The sequence below is a fragment of the Pseudorca crassidens genome, chromosome 20, assembly GCF_039906515.1.
Source record: "Pseudorca crassidens isolate mPseCra1 chromosome 20, mPseCra1.hap1, whole genome shotgun sequence".
NCBI classification, from domain to species: Eukaryota; Metazoa; Chordata; class Mammalia; order Artiodactyla; family Delphinidae; genus Pseudorca; species Pseudorca crassidens.
The window spans coordinates 57,819,469-57,840,875 of record NC_090315.1 but is presented as its reverse complement, the minus strand read 5'-3'; the positions used below and the strand labels follow the sequence as shown (position 1 = coordinate 57,840,875).

Genomic DNA, 21,407 nt, shown 5'->3' with positions numbered 1-21,407 from the left:
ATCTGAGGAACCACTACACCCTGTTCTTTACCTTCAAGACTGTTTTCCTGTTTATAAAGGTCTTTGGTCAAGGCACAGGGCAGAGTGACTGTGTCCCCTAAGGCTAGCTTGTGGGCTATCTGTGACCGGCAGGCTTCCAAGTGGCCTGATGGAAAGGCCCTTCTCACAGGCCACTCTCCAAGCCCGAGCTGATGACATCCACCAGGAATTCACCAGCTTCATGCCCGCCTCCCACATTCTGTTCAATACGTTCCTAGTTTGCAATACTGTATGGTACACTTGAAATTTCCTAAGAGGGTGGATCTTACTTGTTCCCATCACACAAACACACAGAAAATGCTAACCATGTGAGGCAATAGATTTTTGTTCATTACCTTGACCGTGGTGATCATTCACTATGTATATCAAAGCACCAAGGTGTACACCTTAAATACGTTCAATTTCTACTGGTCAGTTACACCTCAGTAAAGCTGGGGAAAAAGTGTAATGCTGCAGCGTGAGGTCTTGCTTCTTATTTCTGATCATTGCAGGTGTTCTGGGAAAAGGGAGGACTTGCCAACTCAGCAAGCTTCTGTGTTCCTAGTTACCCACAGAACTTTGTGTCGGAAGACAGTGACACAAGCATTGCAAGAGAAGCAGAGAACCCCGGACTTGAAACAATCTCAGATCCTGATTTATAGCCTCATCATCAGAGAACTTGTGCCATCCTAACAAATTCAATGCTCATATACAGTTTCAGGGCAAAACTCTTTAGAAAAAGGCCTAGAAGTTTCTTTTAAAATTAAACATCCACCTACTCTACAACCAAACACTTCCATCCCTAGATTTTTACTCAAGAGAAATAAAAACACGTGTTTACACAAAGACATGTACATTAATGTTCTCCATAGCTTTGTTCATAACAGTTCCAAACTGGAAACAACCCAAATGTCCTGTCAACAGATTGAGGTTTTTTTTAAGTGATATATTCAGACAATGGATTACCACTCAGTAATGAAAGGGAATGGATGAGTAAACAAACAAGCCGATTAAGAAATGGGCAGAGGAACTGAAAAGACATTTTTCCAAAGAAGACATACGAATGGTCAACAGGTACCGAAAAGGCGCTCAGCATCACTAATCATCACAGAAAACAAATGCAAATGTAAATCAAACCCACGGTGAGATATCACCGCGCACCTATTACAATGGTGCTCCTCAAAAAGACGAGAGAGAAGTATTGCTGAGAGTGTGGAGAAAAGGGAACCCTCGCACACGGTTGGTGCAAATGTAAACTGGTGCAGCCACTGCGGAGAACAGTATGGAGGTTCCTTAAAGAAACTAAAAATAGAACTACCATATAACCCTGCAATCCCACTTCCGGGTATATTTCCAAAGTAATGAAAACCGGATCTTGAAGAGATATCTGCATTCTCATGCTCACTGTAGCATTATTCACTATAGCCAAGATATGAAAAGCAATTTAAGTATCCATCTATAGATGAAGGGATAAAGAAGAAGATACAGTGTGTATACACACACACACCCCGGAATATTATTCAGCCACGGGAAAGAAGGAAATCCTGCCACTTGCAACAACCTGGATGAACCTTGAGGGCATTATGCTAAGTGAAATAAGTCAGATAGGGAAAAACAAGTACTGTATGATCTCACTTACATGGAGAACCTAAAAAAAGCTGAACTCACAGAAACAGAGACTAGAATGTTGGTTGCCAGGGGCTGGGGGAAAAGGGGAGATGTTGGTCAAGGGGTACAGACTTCCAGAAATTAGATGAATAAGTCCTGGGGATCGAATGTACAGCACGGTGACTATGGTTAATAATACTGTATTTTACACTTGAAAGTTGTCTAAGAGAGTAGATTTTAAATGTTCTCACCATGAAAAAGAAACGGCTGGGACTTCCCTGGTGGAGCAGTGGTTAAGAATCTGCCTGCCAATGCAGGGGACACGGGTTGGATCCCATGCCGCGAAGCAATGAAGCCCGTGCGCCACAGCTACTGAGCCTGTGTTCTAGAGCCAGGGAGCCACAACTACTGAGCCCACGTGTCACAACTACTGAAGCCGGCACGCCTGGAGCCCATGCTCTGCAACGTGAGAAGCCACCACAATGAGAAGCCTGTGCACCGCAACAAAAAGTATCCCCGGCTCGCTGTAACTAGAGAAAGCCCGCGTGCAGCAATGAAGACCCAAGGGAGCCAAAAGAAAAAACAAAGAAAGAAGCAGGTAGCAGTCAGAACTGTAGCACAAGTAGGGGAAACTTAAAAAAAAAAAAGGAAGAAAAAGAAATGGTAATTATGTGATGTGATGCAGCTGTTAGGTATGGCGATAATCACTTGCAAGTGTATCAAATCAACCCGTTGTACACCTTAAACTCACACAATGTTATACGTCAATTATATCTCAATAAAGCAGGGAAAAAACTAACAGGAATGAACTCATAAACACAACAACATGGAGGAATCTCAAAAACATCATGCTGAATGAAAGAGGCCAGGCCCCCAAAGTGCATAATGTATGACTTTGTTTATATGGCGTCCTAGACAGACAAACGATCTAGGGTGAAAAAAATCAGGACGTGCGCCTCTGCGGCTCTGGATCCACCGAGGGCCATCCAGCAGAAGCGGGGACCCTGTAGGAAGGGCGGCCACTGCAAACACTCTGCCTTCTCCCTTCCTCCTGCTCTCCGACCACTGCCACTGCTTCCACTGCCCAGACCAGGCCAGCTCGCACGTCCGGTACGGACACCGGCAACGTCACAGCCAGTAACAGAGCTGAGAGGCAAACCTGGGTCTGCCCTGCTCCGCGGCGCAGGTTGCCAGATTTAGCAAATAAAAATACAGTTGCATTTGAACTTCGGATAAGCAACAAATGATTTTTTAGGATAAGTATATCCCATGCAATATTGGGGGCATGCTTGTCCTTAAAAATCATTTGTCCTCTGAGATTCGCATTTAGCTGCTCGTCCTGATTTCTATCTGGCAACCCTCTCCCAAGCTCTTGCTCTTTCCACATCTCCGTCCCGCCTCCTCTTACGGGAAGAGACCACGTTGCACAGACCACCGTTATCAGTGAGGCCTTGTACAGTCACAGACTGGCATTCTGGTCTGCACTTCCGTGGTGGTCAGAATTTTCTGGGTTACAGTGACAGAAATCCCACGGAAACTAGGTAAGCAAAAGGGCAACTCATTAGCTGACGTCAAACCTTGGAAACGACGGGCCTCGGGGACTGGAACCAGGAAGCCGTCTCCTCTCCCTGTCCGCCCCTCTCTGCCCGGCCTGCCTTCTCTCTTTGCTCTGCCCATCAACTGCGCCCAGTTCCCAGACTCACATTCGTCCACGAGGGGCGTCTGCTTCTACTGAGATTTGCCAACAATCCATGGGAAAGTCCATCTTGGGTCACAGGGAAGCAGTTTCCCGCATCGCTGGGCCTCCAAGTGTGGCATCGGAGCGGCATCGGCCAGGGCTTACCACGAATTCTCGGGCCGCCTTCAGGTTCTCTGAATTAGAATCTGATTTGTCGATCCTGCACGTGACTGTGACGCATGCTCAGGTGAGAGAACCACCGCCCTAGAGGAAGGGGAGCAGCCACGTCTACAGGAAGAGAAGGGCTCTGGGCGGAAGACAGTAAATTGTTATCCGTCACCCCACCAGCCTCTCTGAACCAAGGTGCCGTGAGTTCTCACCATGTTTCGGTAAATGCGTCAGGGAGCCTGAAGGGGCCGAGACCTTGCGGTGTGATGACGTCACCGGGACCCGTGCACCGATGGGGTGGCCTGATGACCCGCCTTCCCCACGTGCGTTCCCAGGTGTCTTTCAACCCTTGGTCCCTCCCTCCCAATCCAGCCGGCCTCTCCATCTCCATCCCTCCGTAATTAAACTTCAATCAGCCCATCATTAGTATCCAAGACAGGGCAATTAAGTGGTAAAAATAAGGATGCGGCATTAGCTGTTCCTTTTAAAGGCAGAACAAGAGCCTTTTACATTTTGTAAAAATATGCTATTATATTAATATGCCTAACCCTATTATGGTTTCTTCAAATTCCTCTCTCTTTTCGCTTAAGACATTAAGGCAGGCATTTTAAACCGTATCTCTGTGCAGCATCTCCAACATTAACCAATTATTAGACACTAATTGCTCTGCATTCCAGCCACCTCTCTAAACAAAGTTTTCCATTTGCCGAATTTAAAACATAGCAGAGCAATTTGTGTTCCTTAATAGCTACAAATTTGTTAGCTTGCCTCAGACCAGCAAAACTTGGGAAGCTATTATGTAACTACATACGACGTCTCTCCGATGATGGTAATTAATGCAGAGATTTCCAGAAAGCACCGTCATTATGATTGGGTCTATAACGGCCAGCGTTTGACAGCCTGCGGGGGGTGGGGGGTGGGGGGTGGTAGAGGCACAAAGTACCCCTGGAACATTTTCCTGGTCCCTCGGTGGTTCTTCGTGAGTCTGAAAAAGCCCTTGGGTTTCCTTAAAGGGAATAAGAAACCGAGGCTGCAGCCCCCAAGCTAATCCTGAGCAGAGCGGCCACGGCAGCTGGTTCTGGTCCCTCTCCCCAACTCTGCCTCTCAAATGGTCGGTTCCATTTCAAACCAGAGTGCTGGGGCTGATGTCATCTAACTTCTATTAAAATTGTGTTTACTTTTTTTTTTTTTGGCTGAGTTGGGTCTTCGCTGCTGCACGCGGGCTTTCTGTAGTTGCAGCGAGCGTGGGCTACTCTTTGTTGCGGTGCGCGGGGTTCTCATGGCTGTGGCTTCTCTTGTTGCGGGGCAACGGCTCTAGGCACGTGGGCTTCAGTAGTTGTGGCACGTGGGCTCAGTAGTTGTGGCTCCTGGGCTCTAGAGCACAGGCTCAGTAGCTGTGGTGCACGGGCTTAGTTGCTCCGTGGCACGTGGGTTCTTCCTGGACCAAGGGCACGAACCTGTGTCCCCTGCATCGGCAGGCGGACTCTCAACCACTGCGCCGCCAGGGAAGCCCTCGTGACCTCTCTTGAATGTCTTGCCCTACTTGCTGCAGGGCCTTTATACGCGCTGTTTCCTGTCTGGCTCACTCTTGTCTCCCTTCACCTAGCTGACTCCTAGCCACTCCTCCCGGTTCCAACCTCACTTCTTTTCCACTGGGAGGGGCCAGAGTTCCTCTTATGCTCTCTCATTCCACTCAATTCCTTAGCCAGACTGAACGTTCCTTGAAGGTCTCCAGCTGCATCTATTGTTCGCCTTTGTACTCATCCACGTAAGAATATAAACCAGTATATTCTATGTGGATTAAAACTGTGTAAAAGATGTCTTGTGTTTACAGGGAAGCAGAAGTGTCCACCTTCATGAATGCCCACACACATAATGGAAGGTCTCGCAGGTCAGAGACAACCTTTTCTTGACTGTCCCATGCACTGCAGGATATCGCGTGTCCCTCTGAAGGCCACTGCCTACGCCAGGCATCGTGACAACCCCCCCCCAAACTTCCAGAGCACCTCCTAGGGTGGGGTGATGACGCCCCCATTCAAGAGCCACCACTCTAGAAACCCAAGAGACTTGCTTTACCCAGAGAGACTCACCTGCTGGGATGCAGGGCAGGGGTGGAGCTGCGGAGTGATGGTGTGGCGTCATTTCTCACCCCCTCACCCATTCAACACCTGTGTGTGCGTGCGCTTGCTCCGGCTGGGTGCCGGGGACCCAGGGGTGAGCGGAACCTCACACAGCCCCTGCCTTCGTGGGGCTTCCCCCCCAGTGTTGTAAGGCAGATTGTAGGGAAGGTCTCTGAGACCTGGATGGACACGCGCTTTCACCATTACTGGTTAGAATGCTCCGGAAGAAGGAGTTACAGAACTTGGGCAGGACTTCGCACCTCTCAGACAAGTGCTGGTGCGCTCCTAGAAGATGCCCTAGACAGTTCATTTTCACGTGTACACCCGTCTGTCTGCCCATCTCAGATGAAACAGAAGATATATGTGTCAGATTTGGAGATGAGAACAAAAAGAGACGGCGCTTACGCTGGATGATAGGATCGAGATTGGAAAAATCTTAACAGGTTGGAAGGATGGTAGGAGCACAGCTGGAGTCAATCTAACGAGGCTGAATGCTAAGAATCCGTCTTAAATACCCCCAATCCCCACAAGTACAGGACAAGGCAGACCCAGCTTGAGGGAGGTTCCTACGAAGAACCCCCAGGAGGCTTAAGTACCTCCAGACCAGCAATGGCATGTGGTAGCCATAAAGTAAATGCAACTCATTGGCTACATTATGAAAGGTATTGGGTCCAGATGCAGGGAGGGGACAGTCCCACTGGAGAGGCAGTTGTTCTTGACTTCCAAATCACACCAGTACTACTGCTGTTACTGACCCCCTTGCCCCACTGTCATTGTCCCCCTCACTCTACGTGCACCTCAGGGACATCACTAAAATACTGGGGCTTTGAGAGAACCTGGGATAAGGCCCAGTGCAAGGGGGGGAGTGGCCTTCCTAATCAACTGTCCTTTTGAATCTCAGTTCCTCCACTGATTGGCTGAGTGACATTGGTCAAGTTAGTTCACCTTTCTGAGCCCCATTTCCATCACCTGTGAGGTGGAGAGAATAATATTTGAGGATTAAAGGAAACAATGTATACAGAGTATAAGGCGGGCCTTCAATTACCCTGAAGTCCCTTCCCTATAATTTCTAAGATTGGATGCGATTCTATTGCTTCTTTCCTTTTCGTCTAGACGTGTGGGATGCTTAAAACATCCCACAGAGTGAAAGCAAGGGTCGTGTCACCAATCCCAATTAGATATTACAAAAGCTCCATAAATCTGGGTGAGTATGTAACAGGGAACTGAAAGCTGAAGTTGGCCACTGCTCTAAAGAACAGAGCGATCACCCCATAAAGCCCTCATGTAATTTTTTCCCCTTTGCCAGCAGTGCGTGTCTATCAATAATCAGTACGTTATTGATTTCCTAACACTGGATAATGCAGCTAATGGTTCCCGTTTACCCAGCCAGGACGAAATGAAGAGGCCAGGGTGTGCTGAATGATGGCTACTTGCCTCAGTATTTTGGGGGCATGTTAATCCACAGCACGGATGACCTACACAGAAGCTGGGTGTCGCTGGCTTTTGAGAATGGAATGGAGTATTGATCCCTATACCATCCTCTTATTGTTTAAACAAACCACAGTCCCTGAGTGTGTGCTGCTGACCCAGACTCTTACTCGTTAACAAGCTAAATGGCTTTGCACACGAGCCATCACACACCTGTCACAGGCTGTGCCCATGGAAGCCTGTGGCTCCTTGACAATTTGGAATGGAATTTATAACCCACGCTCCACTTCCTGTGTAACACCGAGTGCACTCTCAGATCTTTTAGCAAATAACCTTGTTCTACAGGCTTAGGCAAGAGGAGTATGGGATGATTAATGTTCTATGTCAACCTGACTGGCCATGCTGTGCCCAGATGCAACGCTATTCTGGGTGTGTCTGTGATGGCGCTTCAGGATGAGGTCAGCATTTGAAACTGCGGACTCAGTAAAGTAGATGCCCTCCCGGGGTGGGTGGGCCTCATCTCACCCGTGGATGGCTTGAGTAGAACAAAAGGCAGAGGAAGGAGGAAGCTGCCCCCCTTTTTCCTGCCTCCCTGCTTGGGCTGGGACATCTCATCTCACCTCCTGCCCTCACGCCCGGATTTTCATCATCAGCTCCCTTGGTTCTTAGACCTTTGGACTTGGACTGAGTTACACCAGCTGCTTTCCTAGGGCCCCAGCTTCCTAGACAGCAGCTCGCAGGCCTGCTCAGCTTCCATCACTAAATGAGCCAATTCCTCATTATATACATTTTATATACATATATATACATTTTACATATATAAAATTTTATATACACTTATATACATTACACACACACACACACGTCCTGTTGGTTGTGTTTCTCTGGAAAATCCTAATACATCACTGTCTTTTTTTAAATTGAAGTATAGTTGATTTACAATGTTTCAGGTGTACAGCAAAGTGACTGAGTTTCATATATATATATATATATATTTTTTTCAGATTCTTTTCCATTATAGGTTATTATAAGATATTGACTATAGTTCCCTGTGCTATACAGTAGGTCCTTATTGTTTATCTATTTTATATATAATATGTTAATCCCATACTCCTACTTTCTCTCTCCCCCTTTCCCCTTTGGTGACCGTAAGTTTGTTTTCTATGTCTGTGAGTCTATTTCTGTTTTGTAAATAAGTGCATCTGTGTCATATTTTTGATTCCACATATAAGTGATATCATATGATATTTGTCTTTGACTTACTTCGCTTAGTATGATAATCTCTAGGTGCATCCATGTTGCTGCAAAGGGCATTATTTCATTCTTCTTATGGCTGAGGAATACTCCATTGTATATATGTGCCACATCTTCTTTATCCATTCCTCTGCTGATGGGCATTTAGGTTGCTTCCACGTCTTGGCTGTTGAAAATCCTGATACATTACTTCCTGGTGATGCCTTTGCTTTCACCTGGTCACTCCCCAACCCAATTCAGCTCTGGAAAGAACTGGGGGCGGGGGGGAGTGGGCAGGAGGGAACGGTGGAGGAAGGGTGAGGACAGGCTGTGGCTGAGTGTATGTGCGTGCCTGTGCGTACACACGCGTGTGGGAGGAGGGGCACGGCAGCAGAAGGTCTGCACCCGTGGCGGGCGGCTTGGCCTGCGCACCATTCTCCTCGCCCTCCTGCTCTCACCAGTACGTCACTGCGGGTGGAGCGGGCTCCGCCACCAACTCAGGACTTCTCTGTCCAATGGACTCTACAAGCAGACAGTCCACACCGCACGGGAGCAGGGTCTTTACGTGAGCTTCCGTGGTTTGGCTTGGCCTCTTGCGCTCCAGTTTTGGCCTTGAGGAGAGCGTGTCCCAGAAAGCCGTCAGCCCTTCAGGAATAAAAGACCCATGGAGTAGACTGGAACCCAGCCCAGTGGCCAGAACAGAGCCAAGCCTTGCTCCCCCGCAGATGCATGAATGAGAAATAAATGCCTGGGGTAAGCCTGGAGCTTGGGACTATCGATTACACAGCATTGCTACAGAGAAACCTGACTTCTGTGGTGGCTGATCAGGTGCTGGGGGGCTGGAAGCAAGCGGTGGGGAAGGAGCGAGAAAGGGGGTCTGCCTCGCGGGGCCCACACTCTGAGCCATGAGCTTTGTCTGGGATTCAGACGGCGGCCTCCTGCTGCGCACTCCTGTTCCCACACTTACTTCCCTGATACGTCACTGTACCTCTGGGCCACTGTCTCGGAGGCTCAAGCAGCCGTGGGTGAGAACGGCAACGGCAGCACCGCTTGTCCGGAGGAAAGACGTAGACGTCCCTTAACAGGAGCCAGGCTGAAATCCATGGGGTGTATTACAGGCAGATCGGATGGGCCAGACCACAGACATCCAGAGGCATTTCACAAACAACCTGGGGCTGGAAAAGCAAGCCGTGGAATGATGCGGTCTGAATGATAATATTTACATAAAGATTAAAAACTTAAACACAATACTGCATATTGTTTACGGATGCACAAAGCTATGTTAAAAGTATAGAAACATACACGTGAAGGAGAAACACCAAATTGATGGCGGGAGACCGTCAGGAGGGGCGGGTGGGGAGGGGAAGGACTGGAACGGGTACACAGGAGGCCTTCGCTGAATCGGTGATGCTTTGTTCCTTAAAAAAACCACATTTGAACAAACGTGACATTAGGCTGAGGTCTGATAAAGCTGTGTAGGGGCACACAGGTATTCATCATCCTGGTCTCTCTCTCTGTCTATGCGTTGGAAATAGTTCAGACAAAACTGCTTTAAAGGAAGAAATGTCCGTGGTGCGTGACGCGTGTGGGCAGAACAGGGGTGATGGTGGAGGGGAGACGTGGGCGTGTGAGTGGAGGTGACAGGGACGTGGCTGGAGGCCTATGGCAGGCTGGACCCCCGGGAAGCCGGCTCTGGGATGGTGCTGACAAGTGGGCGTTTGTTGAGGAGGGGGGAGGGGACAGGTCAGCTGCCCCCCGGGAGCTGTGGAGCTGAGGTGGCCCTCAGAGCTGTCCCCAGCTGGGCCGAGACGGCCAGGCCTTCACACACCAGCACTGGTGGGTCACCGGGCGAGGGCCGCCGGGAAGGGCCTGACGGTGGGTGCAGCTGAGCCACCTGCTGACAGGGCCGCCAGGAGCTGAGACGTGTCCCCATTAAGGGGGTCCGGGGGGCCCCACAGGTCACCTGCCACCCCAGGTCATTTGGGGCAAATTCATGAAGGACTCAGGAACCTGGACTGGGCTCTCAACAATTCCTTAGCACCCATGATGATCACACCTAGAATTTTAAATAACACTTAAAAAGAGGTACAATTTGAAGAAAATTCAAACCCGCAGAGAAGTCGCAAGGACAGAACAATGACCACCCCTCACACATGCCCCTCACCCAGAATCCTCACCTGTTAACAACGTCCTCTGTCAGCATCTTCCCAGGAAGCCGCCCTCGACTTCTGGGGACACGTGCAGGGTCACGGCACTTGATCCTTCGAGAGGTCACCTGTGTCCCCTAGGAACAGGAACCTCCCCTTCCATAATCAGGATATGACGATCAAGTTCAGGAAGCTTAATATGATTGCACATATTACTTAATAATAATCCACATTTCACTATCCAATCCTATGCTGGGCGGCAAGTTCCCCCCAATCCAGGATCCACCTAGGATCATTCCTTGCATTCTAGAGTCACGCTAAATAGCTTTTTAAAGGAACACTATTTTGTGCTTTTTGGAAGTTTCCTGGCATTTTCCAGATTCAACTCACGGGGAGCCTCGGCGCGGAAAGAGAAGCCGCCCCCTCAGCTGGCCCCGGCGAGGGAGGGTCCGAGCCAGGCACCCCTCTCTGTCTCTCTCTCCTCTGTACGCTGCCCTCATCCTCCCAGGATGCTAATGGTGACCCGGGGAAGGTGTCGTCCGGCTCTTTCACTTGTGGTCTTTCCCCACAGCAAGCAGGGGAGTGAAGCCACTGAGAGGCCCAAGCTCCTTCATGATGAGGGCTCTGGACCCACCAGGCTTCTCGGGTGTGCACCTGGGCAGGGTTGCTGAGCTGGGAGAGTACGCACCTTAGGTTGGGTAGAGCTGGGTAGGGATGCTTCTAAATCGCATGCAGCTGCTCCCCTCGTTTCCAGCCCCACGGGGCGTCCTGCACGCCCATCGGAACTGGCCCCAAGAGCTGAAGCCCCTGATCACGAGTGCACACCATCAGCTGGTGCCCAGCCATCTTCCACTATCAACCGGGCCTCCGACTTAACACGTTCAGCCGCTGCCTTCTCTCTTCTGCCTTCACCCAGAAGCAGGGCAAATATCTATAAAAACACACGTAGTCATGGATACTGTCAGAGGTGCTTCAAGGTTTGGACAGACACTGTCACACGCAATTCACCGTTGGCATATCACACACAGCAATAATTCAACAACCCTTTATGAAAACCCCTATTTGTTCAGGCCACTGTGGTTGGAGTTTCTGTGCCATCTGTCACGCATTCCTAATGGATACAACTTCCTACAGGTACAGCTGGCTGGAGCCTGAAGTTCACAGCAATGGATGCTTGCGCTATCATCCGTTGCTACTAGCAACACCTTGCAGTCTGATTCTGGCCCTGGAGAGACACTGCTTGGGTTCAAATCTTGACGCTGTTCCTGAGTGACCTGGGTCAAGTACTGAAGCCCTTTGAACCCCCATTTCCTCACCTGTAAGATGCAGATAATAGTATGAGAATTAAGTGAACTGGGGCAGTAAGCACTTGGGCAGTGCCTGAGCCGGCAAGCACACCCCCTGCTAGCTGCTGGCGTTGGGACACCGACCTGCCGGCCCTCCCAGGGATGGCTCCTCCCACAGAATGAACGTGGTGAACAAAATGTAATCATTTTATTTTTTGCATCAGTAGAAAAATATTGAAATCAATGGAAACATATTTGGACCATATGTACAGATTAATGGTCATATTCTTAAAACATAGGAAGATCCTGAAACAGAAAAACGGACAACCCAGTTTTTACAAATGGGCAAGGCACTTGCCCTGGCAATTCACAAAGAAGAACCATAAATGGCCGATAAATAATCATGAGTTCCACCAGTCACTGAAGAAAAGCACACGAAATCAACAGCGAGAGAAATTCTTTAGCTACCATTTTCAAATGATAGCATCAGGCCCCCATGTTGGTGAGACTGCAGGAAAAAGCACCTTTATCCCACACTGCTGGTGGGATTTAAAATTTCCGTCTTTCTAGGGTCAAGTTAGCAACATCTATCCAGGCTTTCTAAGCATTGAGTATCTATGAATTTATCTTAAGGAAATAATGACAAACGTGCTCAAGGAGCTTTGAGAATGTTCACTGCCTGCTGCTTATAAAGTGAACTGGATTCAACCTAAACATCCAACAAAAAGGGGTCATTTACATAAATTATGACACGTCCACACCATGAAAAACTTCGTACCTTTACACAGCAGTAGAAAAAATGTTTACTGATATAGAACGTGTTCGCAGTTTACTGTTAGGTGAAGAAATAACTTAAATAAGAAACTGTACATACGGTAAATCCATTTTGGTAAAAAATGAAAAGTACACTTTCGCAAAGGAGAAATATTTAGAGCCATACACTCCCAAACTTTAACACTGTTCTTTCTGAATAGCAGAATTATGGGTAATTTTTATTTTCTTTTGATTTTTTATATTTTCTAATCTCTTTATAATTTTAGGCATCACATTTATTTTTCTTTAAATGGAAATAAGGTGTGATGACCCACGTAAACTAAAATTGGATAGGCATGGGAAAAATACTTCTTTTTGATATACTTTTTCAAGAACTGGTAATAAAAGGGGTTGTTCCACTTCCTTTGGAATCTTATAGTCTTTTTCAAAATTAGAGAAAAATCCAGTCGTATCAGTGGGCAGTGTAAATGCCATCAGGAGACTTTAACGGATTTACTCATTAAGAGCCTGACATGGGAGACTAGAAACCCATTGAGAGTTTCAGCCTTTGTCTCACCCTGAATCCAACAAGAAGTGAAGTCTTCTGCTTAGCAGAGTGTTCATTACACAATAAATTGAATGTAGCCACTGAAGATATTCATGCAAATATCTTCATTAGTAAAATTATGCAATTAACCTGAAATACACGCTAAATGAAGCAGCCAAATTGTTGCATATCTTCCCAGCTCTTAATTATAATTTTGGTAATCAATTTTTCTCCTGATTACCAAAACGAAAAAAAAAAAAAATCTTCAGCATATGCACAGATCTGAGGCTGAGCTGGAATGCGAGATAAAGCCCTGAATCGTTTTTAGCAAAGAAGGCCATTAACCTTTCCTGTGTTTTTGTTCATTGCAGGCATCTCCTGCTAATGCTTGTTGCTCAAGATGATTGGATTTTAACAAGAGCTTTTTGGATAAAGCATCAGTCCTTCCTGAACTGTACGTTTTGCAAGCGCCACTGTCATTAAAGGTTACGATTATCATCTTCCCAGCGTATATTTCTAAAATGGCTTTTGACTGCGGTGTAGAAATTTTCCCTAAGTGCAAAGGGACATCCAAGCTCACGCCCCAAGGTACTCAGACAACCCTGTCCTCGTGGTCACGTGTCCCACCTTCTCTGGTCTCTTGTTCCAATGTACTGAGTTAGAGGATTTGAGGGTGGGAAGACAACGCAGTACAGAAAAGCCCTGGGGGAGGTGCTTAGTCCTGGGGAGGCTCGATTTCTAGGATCTGTAAAATGGAGAAGAGAACAAATTCACAAGCCAGTGAGGATTGAGATGAGTAGAGTCTCTGGCACATGTAAAGGAGAAAATATATTTGCTGACATTTAGATTGATATCTTTTAACATGTTCTCCCTGAAACAGTCCACCTCCTAAGACTAAACCGGAAGTTATCACCTCTAGATAGGACAGGGCAGGTGGGTACCTGATCTTTCTAGCAAGATGTTGATTTTGACCATTTGACCTTAGAGTTCCTCCCAAGATGTCGAAATGCTGAATGCTCAGTCATGAGAGTAGAGCTGGGAAGAACACATATATGATATAGAGAGAAAAGCCAGGAAGGCAGGGCCTGGGAGGGCAGGTTGTGCACTGCACAAGGACGCCCTCTAAGGGGTGCCTGCCGTTCACGGCAGAGATGCTGTAGATTTGTGTATTTACCCTGAGAGTTTTCTAGATACAAAATCAGTACATTACAGTGATTTTCTGCCAGATGGAAGTAAAGTATCCTGAGGAAGGGACGCCTCTTTCTAAACTGCACAAAGACACTGTACAGGCTCCCGCGTGGGGCACGCCCTCTGTTGCTGACTCCACAGGAAATGTCTGGGGAGCAGAAGGGAAGATCAGGCACGTGGGTCCTTCGGCGGAGACCCTGGTTGGGGAGTTATGGGGGAACCCGAGGGTGGAGGGCTTCTGCCTGGTTCCTGCTCAGGACCTGGAAGGGGGCTGCACCCCGGGTGGTCCCAGTCACGTCAGGGTGAAGCTGGGGATGCAGCAAGATTAGAAGAGAAGGCCTGAAGGGCCGGGCAGGCTCCTGGCAGGAAACACGTGGTCAGTTCAGACTGGGGACTTGACGAAGATGTGGGCAGAGCAGAGAAAAGCCAGCAAAAGCAGAGAGCCCTGGCCCTCCTCAGCCCGCACAAGGCCGCGGGGTGGGTGTGGCGAAGCTGGACGGACAGGCTGCCCTGCAGAGCTGGGCCTGGGGGAGAGGCCCAGGCAGGGAGGGAACTAATTCCCAACCTCACTGTCCCCGCTCCCTTTGTGTGTGTGTGTGTGTGTGTCTGTGCATGTGCGTGTATGGTAGGTGTAGTGTGTGTCTTCCCAACATGAACCAAGTACGTAACGCCAAAGGCTGGAGATGGATTTGACGCTGACCGCCCGTCCCCAGAGCCCGTGCCCTGACTGCCCGGCTCCACTGCCAGCCTGGCGGGAGGAGCGCCCTGGTAAGGATGTGGCCCAGTGCCCTGGCCAGAGCAGTAGGGGCGGCTCCCCCTGCCCGGGAGACTGTATGGGAGAGACCTTGTTTCAGATCGCCCACAAACTGTTATTTTGGGGGCCAAGAAGGAGGGGGGACTCCAGATAAAGGTCCCAGGGCCCAGCTGGGATAAACGTGTGGGGTGGGAAAGAGCGTGACTCTCAGCACCAGTGGGGAGTTCAAGGTGGCCTGCGTGTGGGAGGGGCCTGGGTTGCATCTCGCTCACACGGCTTTCTCACCAAGCCACGGGCAGATGGGCTCCAGAATCAGCATACATGGAACTCCCTACCAGGATTCCAGAACTCTCCTCCTAGCATGCCAGCACATGTGCCCTCTGCCTTCCTAGAAAATGTCCCTTCCGGAAAACCTCTGCTAGTAAGATAGAGGAAGGATGTGTTGTGTGTGTGGTGTATGGGTGCGTGTGTGCGTGCACGTGTGTGTGTAGGGGGGGAAGAGGGGGGAAGAGAGGGTGGAAGAGGAAGATAGTGAAATCAAACCCTCCTCTAACACTCAATCCCAGAAAGTTAAATGATTACGGTACCCTTATGATGGAATGTTCTAGAACCATGAAAAAAATCTTATTTCTCAAAAATAACAGATCATCAGGGGCTTCCCTGGTGGCGCAGTGGTTGAGAGTCTGCCTGCCGATGCAGGGGACACGGGTTCGTGCCCCGGTCCAGGAAGATCCCACATGCCGCGGAGTGGCTGGGCCCGTGAGCCATGGCCGCTGAGCCTGCGCGTCCGGAGCCTGTGCTCCACAACAGGAGAGGCCCGCGTACCACAAAAAAACAAAACAAAACAAAACAAAACAAAAAAACAAAAAACAGATCATCAACAGTTGGAATGACAGATGCAGAAGTCTTTGATAAAATCTTAGCAACCGGCATAGAACAACTCATTAGAGAAGGGTCGCCCAGACCACATCGGCTTTCTTCTTCATGTAATTTATCACTACATAAAACAAAACATTTAAAAGCATTAATAATTGAAGCAGAAAATTAAAAAAAAAATGATTCGATGCCCTCTTTTCATAAAGGCTGGAAAAACAGTAGTTAGAGGGAGTTTTCCCTTAACACAATGACCCTTTGCATTTGAAATTCAAATCCAACAGATTTAAGCAAGAGCCTGCCTTCTGAGCTTGGCACGGTGCCAGGGCCTGGGCGGGCCTCGCCTGTCCTCTCCGCCTTGTGTAAACCTCACTCTGCTCCTGCACTGCCTCTCCGGCTTCATCTCCTCCCATTCTCCCCCTTGCTCATTTAGCAGCAGCCTGGTTGGCCTCCCTGCTCTCCTGCAGCATCCCAGCTTCGCTTCTGCCACAGGGCCTTTGCACGGAGGGCTCCCTCTGCCTAGGACACTTCCCCCTGCCCCTGATATCCCCATAGCTGGCTCCCCCATTTCTTTGAGGTCTCAGTTCAAATGTCACTGTCTCCATAGGGACTTTCTTGAGAAACCTATGTAAAAAAAGACAAGGGCCACCCCAACTGCCTACCAGAGATCTCTCCATCTCTCCTCCCTGCCTGTTTTTTCTCTCTCATCATCATCTGCGTACCACATACTGAGTTGTTTATTTACTGTCTGTCTTCCGCTGCCAGAATGCCAGGACCACGAGGGCAGGGCCTTTATTCGCTGTTTCTCAGGGCCCAGAACAATGCCAGGCACAATAATTGCTCAGAGAATATTTGTTGCATGAATGAACGGAACGGCCAAACGGCTCTGCCCTGCGGGAGAAGCTGTAACATTCACAAATTCTCCGTTTCAAACCTTCTTGCTTAGGAATTCTGTTTGCTTGCATTTAAACATTTTTTCTGAAAAGGCAAAGTATGCTCCTGGCGTAAAACTCTAAAGACACGGACTTAGGCGTACACAGTAAACATGAAGCTCTCCTCCCAACCAGGGAGACCACTCCCCTTCCCAGTCCATAGATGGAAAGGGTGGCTCAAGTGTAATTTATTTACTTATTTATTTTTATACATTTATTTTTTTTTAATTTTATTTATTTTTGGCTGCGTTGGGTCTTCGTTGCTGGGCGCGGGGCTTTCTCTAGTTGCAGCGAGCGGGGCAGAGTACAGGCTCTAGGCATGCAGGCTTCAGTAGCTGTGGCTCGCAGGCTCAGTAGTGGTGGCTCGTGGGCTCCAGTTGTGGCGCACGGGCTCTAGAGCACAGGCTCAATAGTTGTGGCACACGGGCCTAGTTGCTCCGCGGCATGTGGGATCTTCCCGGACCAGGGCTCGAACCCATGTCCCCTGCACTGGCAAGCGAATTCTTAACCACTGCTCCACCAGGGAAGCCCCCCACAAGTGAAATTTAAATTTGCGTTTCTTTTTGCCAAGTGAGACTACGCCTCTTATTAAGAGCAGTTAATAGCTGTTTTTTCTGAGGACTGTCTGTTGATTGCCTCACGCATTTTTTTTCTTGTTGATTCATCAGAGCGCTTTTCATGTTAAAGAAATCAGGCCTATGGATATGCAAATAGGTTTTCCCAGTCTGTCACATCCTCTCGCTTGTTTGTGGCGTGCACTTTCACACAGAACAGCTTCATTTCCCTGTCAAATGTATCAATACCCTTCATGGCTGCAAAGCCATGGAAAAGCTTCCTTTACTCAAAAATTATACACAATTTTTCATGCATGTTTTTGTGATCCTTTTACTTGCTGTTTGCATTCAGATTAGGAGTAGACTTGACCCTTTGTATTCCATGCAACAGGCCAGGAAGTTATCCTTTGATTTACTGTGAGCCCACAAAGTCTGTCCCAGGGAAAACACCAAAAACTGAAGCACCACGGTTTGTGGTTAGAAGGTGTCTTTCGTGGTTTCTAAAAACCACAGGGGCTGGGGGACGGGCTGCGTGTCAGGGGACTTATGCAGCTGTCCCGCTCGTGGTGCTGCCCTGGAGGTCCAGAGAGGGTCAGTAATGAAGATCTCCCCCCCGCCCCGGCGCAGGGCTGGAGGCTGTCTGGGGAGCCTCCTGAGGTTTCTGGACATGGCATCCACTGCAGAAGAATCCTAGGGAGGTGAAACCCCGTGACAGGGCTCTAGCACACAGTGTTCTGGAATTTCTATCTCGTTGGGATTCAAAGAAATCCAAATATGAGTGAACCGGAGAGGAGTCTTGAGGGTAGGGGATCCTGTAGGTGCCTTTTCTTGGAAACTCTGCACCCTTGACGGTAGGAGGGTCTGTTCCGTCCTGACACTTCTGAGCTCACTCCTTCTCAGGCTTTGGTATCAGCTTGTCTTCTGAGGAAGGAGACGCTTGCTTTTCTCACTTCCTCTTCCTCTCCCCCTGGGTCATTTCCTACTATGGCCACAGCAACCCTCTATATGCTGATCGCTTGCAAACGTGTTATCTCTGCTGTATGCTTTTAAAGCAAGACGTTTTGAGGCGGAGTGCTAACTTGGAGGAAACTAGGAAGAATATTTAGTTATTTGGTTTTTTAAAACATTAATACCTTTATCGTTTCAAAAAATGATAACACGGTTATGTTTTCTAAAAGCTGAACAATGTATAAAAGGGCAAAGAATAATTCTCAAGAAAAAAACACCCTCAGTAGTCTACTCCCCGCAAACAACCATCCTTCTCAGTATTTGGTCTCTGCTCTATGGATAAAAAAAGCAACCAATATGCTTTGTTGAAAAGGAGGAATTTTACTATACATACTATTTTTAATGAGAAAGCATTTGATTTTACTTACATTTGATAGTAACAGAATCTGAAGTTGAACTAAAGAAATCTCCACATTTTGGACACACACACATGCACACGATCAAGAGAAACAAGTTCACTGTCCCTTTAAACCTAAGAAAAAAGCTGATAAAAACCACAGAAGCTGAATTCATTAACTTTTTCTAAGACTCCATGTTTTAACTCTAGATGGTATTTACTGACTTTCTGGCATGAAAAAAATTTTAAATGTTGAAAATCTGGGGAGTAAAGCAAATTAGATAATTACAGTTGTGACACTTGAATTAATTAGTTTTGTCTTCTTGACTCTGTTTTAGAGCTGAAATCCAAGAAGACAAAAACACAATTCAGTGGCTTTGAAGATTTTTTGCCTTCTGATTTTGCCTCAGCAGTAAGAACTTAATATGAGTGGAAAATTAAGATTTCTGGTATATACAACAAAGACAAACTAAGGAATTCTACAGAGTTCAAGTTACTGTCAGTGTTCCCAAATGGCACTTTTTATCTGTGGTTGAGGGAAGGAGAAATATCAACCTTGCTAATAAGTAAGATAACCAGTTTGAGTGTAATTCCCTGGAATGTATTAATGCATGGTTTGGTTTTTAAAGCAGGCAGGGGACCTGGAACTGAAATTTGGATGTTCTTTACAATCCACAGAAAAGACATGACAAGTTGTTCTAATGCGATTAGAAGATTATGCCTGATCACATTTCTCTTTCTAAGCATATCGTCTATGAAATTGGCAATAAAAAAAGAGATCCTTGTTGTTGTAACTTGATCCTCCTACTCCGTGGAATTAATCCATCCAACAGAAATAAAGGGTTGCTTCCCTGGTATCTCTCTTCATTTGTTCATTCATTCATCAATTCTTTCTTTTGCTCATGGTCTCATTCATTCATTCAATAAATACTTATTGGGAATTTACTAGTGCCAGCACCCCGCTAAGCATGAAACAAACAATGATGAATGTAGCAGTCAGTGTTTGCTGGGTAACAAGTCACACTATTACTTAGTATTGAAACTCAGTTTGATTTACAAGTATTAAGATATTTTTAAAAGGAAACCTCCTACACTGCTGGTGGGAATGTAATTTGGTGCAGCCACTATGGAGAACAGTGTGGAGGCTCCTTAAAAAACTAAAAATAGAGTTACCATATGATCCTGCAACCCCACTCCTGGGCATATATCCAGAGAAAACTATATTCGAAAAGATACATGCACCCCAATGTTCACAGAAGCACTATTTACAATAGCCAGGATATGGAAGCAACATAAATGCCCATCGACAGATGAATTGATAAAGAAGATGTGAGATATATAGATATAGATAGATATATATGTAGATATATACAGATATAAAATGAAATACTACTCAGACTAAAAAAGAATGAAATAATGCCATTTGCAGCAACATGGATGGACCTAGAGATTATCATACTAAGTGAATTAAGTAAAAAAGAAAAAGGCAAATATCATATGATATAGCTTATATGAGGAATCTGAAAAAAAGATACAAATGGGGGCTTCCCTGGTGGCGCAGTGGTTAAGAATCCGCCTGCCAATGCAGGGGACACGGGTTTGAGCCCTGGTCCGGGAGGATCCCAAATGCCGTGGAGCCACTAAGCCCGTGTGCCACAACTACTGAGCTTGTGCTCTAGAGCCCGCGTGCCACAACTACTGAAGCCCATGCGCCTAGAGCCCGTGCTCCGCAACAAGAGAAGCCACCGCAATGAGAAGCCCGCGTACTGCAACGAAGAGTAGCCCCCGCTTGCCGCAACTAGAGAAAGCCCGCGCACAGCAACGCAGACCCAACGCAGCAAGCAAGCAGGCAAGAAATGAACTTATTTACGAAACAGAAATAGACCCATAGACATAGGAGAAAAACTTATGGTTATCAAAGGGGAAGGTGGAGCGAGGGATAAATTAGGAGTTTGAGATTAACACATACACACTACTATAAATAAAATAAATAATCAACAAGAACCTACTGTACAGCACAGGGAACTCTACTCAGCATTTTGTAATAACCTATAAGGGAAAAGAATCTGAAAAAGAATATATATATTCTTTTCTGGTTATATATATATAGTTATATATACATACAACTGAATCACTGTGCTGTATACCTGACACTAACACAACACTGTAGATTAACTATACTTTAATAAAAAACAGAGAAAAGATATTTAATTCTCACCAAAACCTTATGACATAGAGTATGAGCCCCATTTTTAACATCAGTACACAGAAGCACAAAGAGGTTATTTAACTCTCGGGGTCTAGGGGAGATAGACGTGAATAAACGAACCATGTATAAAAGTCTAGGTGGTCTGTATACAAGTCTACTGCCACTATTTTCTGCAGGTTAGGAATATTTCTTAGTTGAACATAACTACAGGATGGTTGTATAATCACAGTTATGCTGAGTTTGAAGAGAGATCGTAGCCGGTACCATCAGGGCACAGATCACAGAGTGACCTGTCCTATGCTAGGCGTTGTTATGGAAGGTCTCTCCCCAGAAGGGGTGTTCAAACTCCCATCTAAAGGATACAAAAAAGAATAAGGGAGAGGGAGAGGGGTGGGGAGGGAGAAAGGCTCCAGGAACACAGTCACCAGTGTTTGTGAGTCACCACTAATCCACAGTACAGAGTGAAATCCCGACCAGGTAAAGTGTGTCCCCATGCTGGGCAGCAAAGAGGGCTACCTCACCTGGAACCCTGAGAGGACTTCTCCCTCTTAGGAGAATCACCCACA

At 47.2% G+C, this 21,407-nt stretch overlaps 1 long non-coding RNA gene across 1 annotated transcript; it reads right to left on the bottom strand.

The window, feature by feature from the left end:
- Positions 1-7,801: 7,801 nt before the first annotated feature.
- LOC137215717 (uncharacterized) lies at positions 7,802-15,664 on the bottom strand. The gene is made up of 6 exons (XR_010939388.1): positions 13,928-15,664; positions 13,614-13,731; positions 11,089-11,331; positions 10,431-10,593; positions 9,242-9,428; positions 7,802-8,898 (listed from the first exon to the last, which is right to left on the bottom strand). It is a non-coding gene; the product is annotated as an uncharacterized lncRNA (long non-coding RNA).
- Between the last annotated feature and the right edge of the window lie 5,743 nt (positions 15,665-21,407).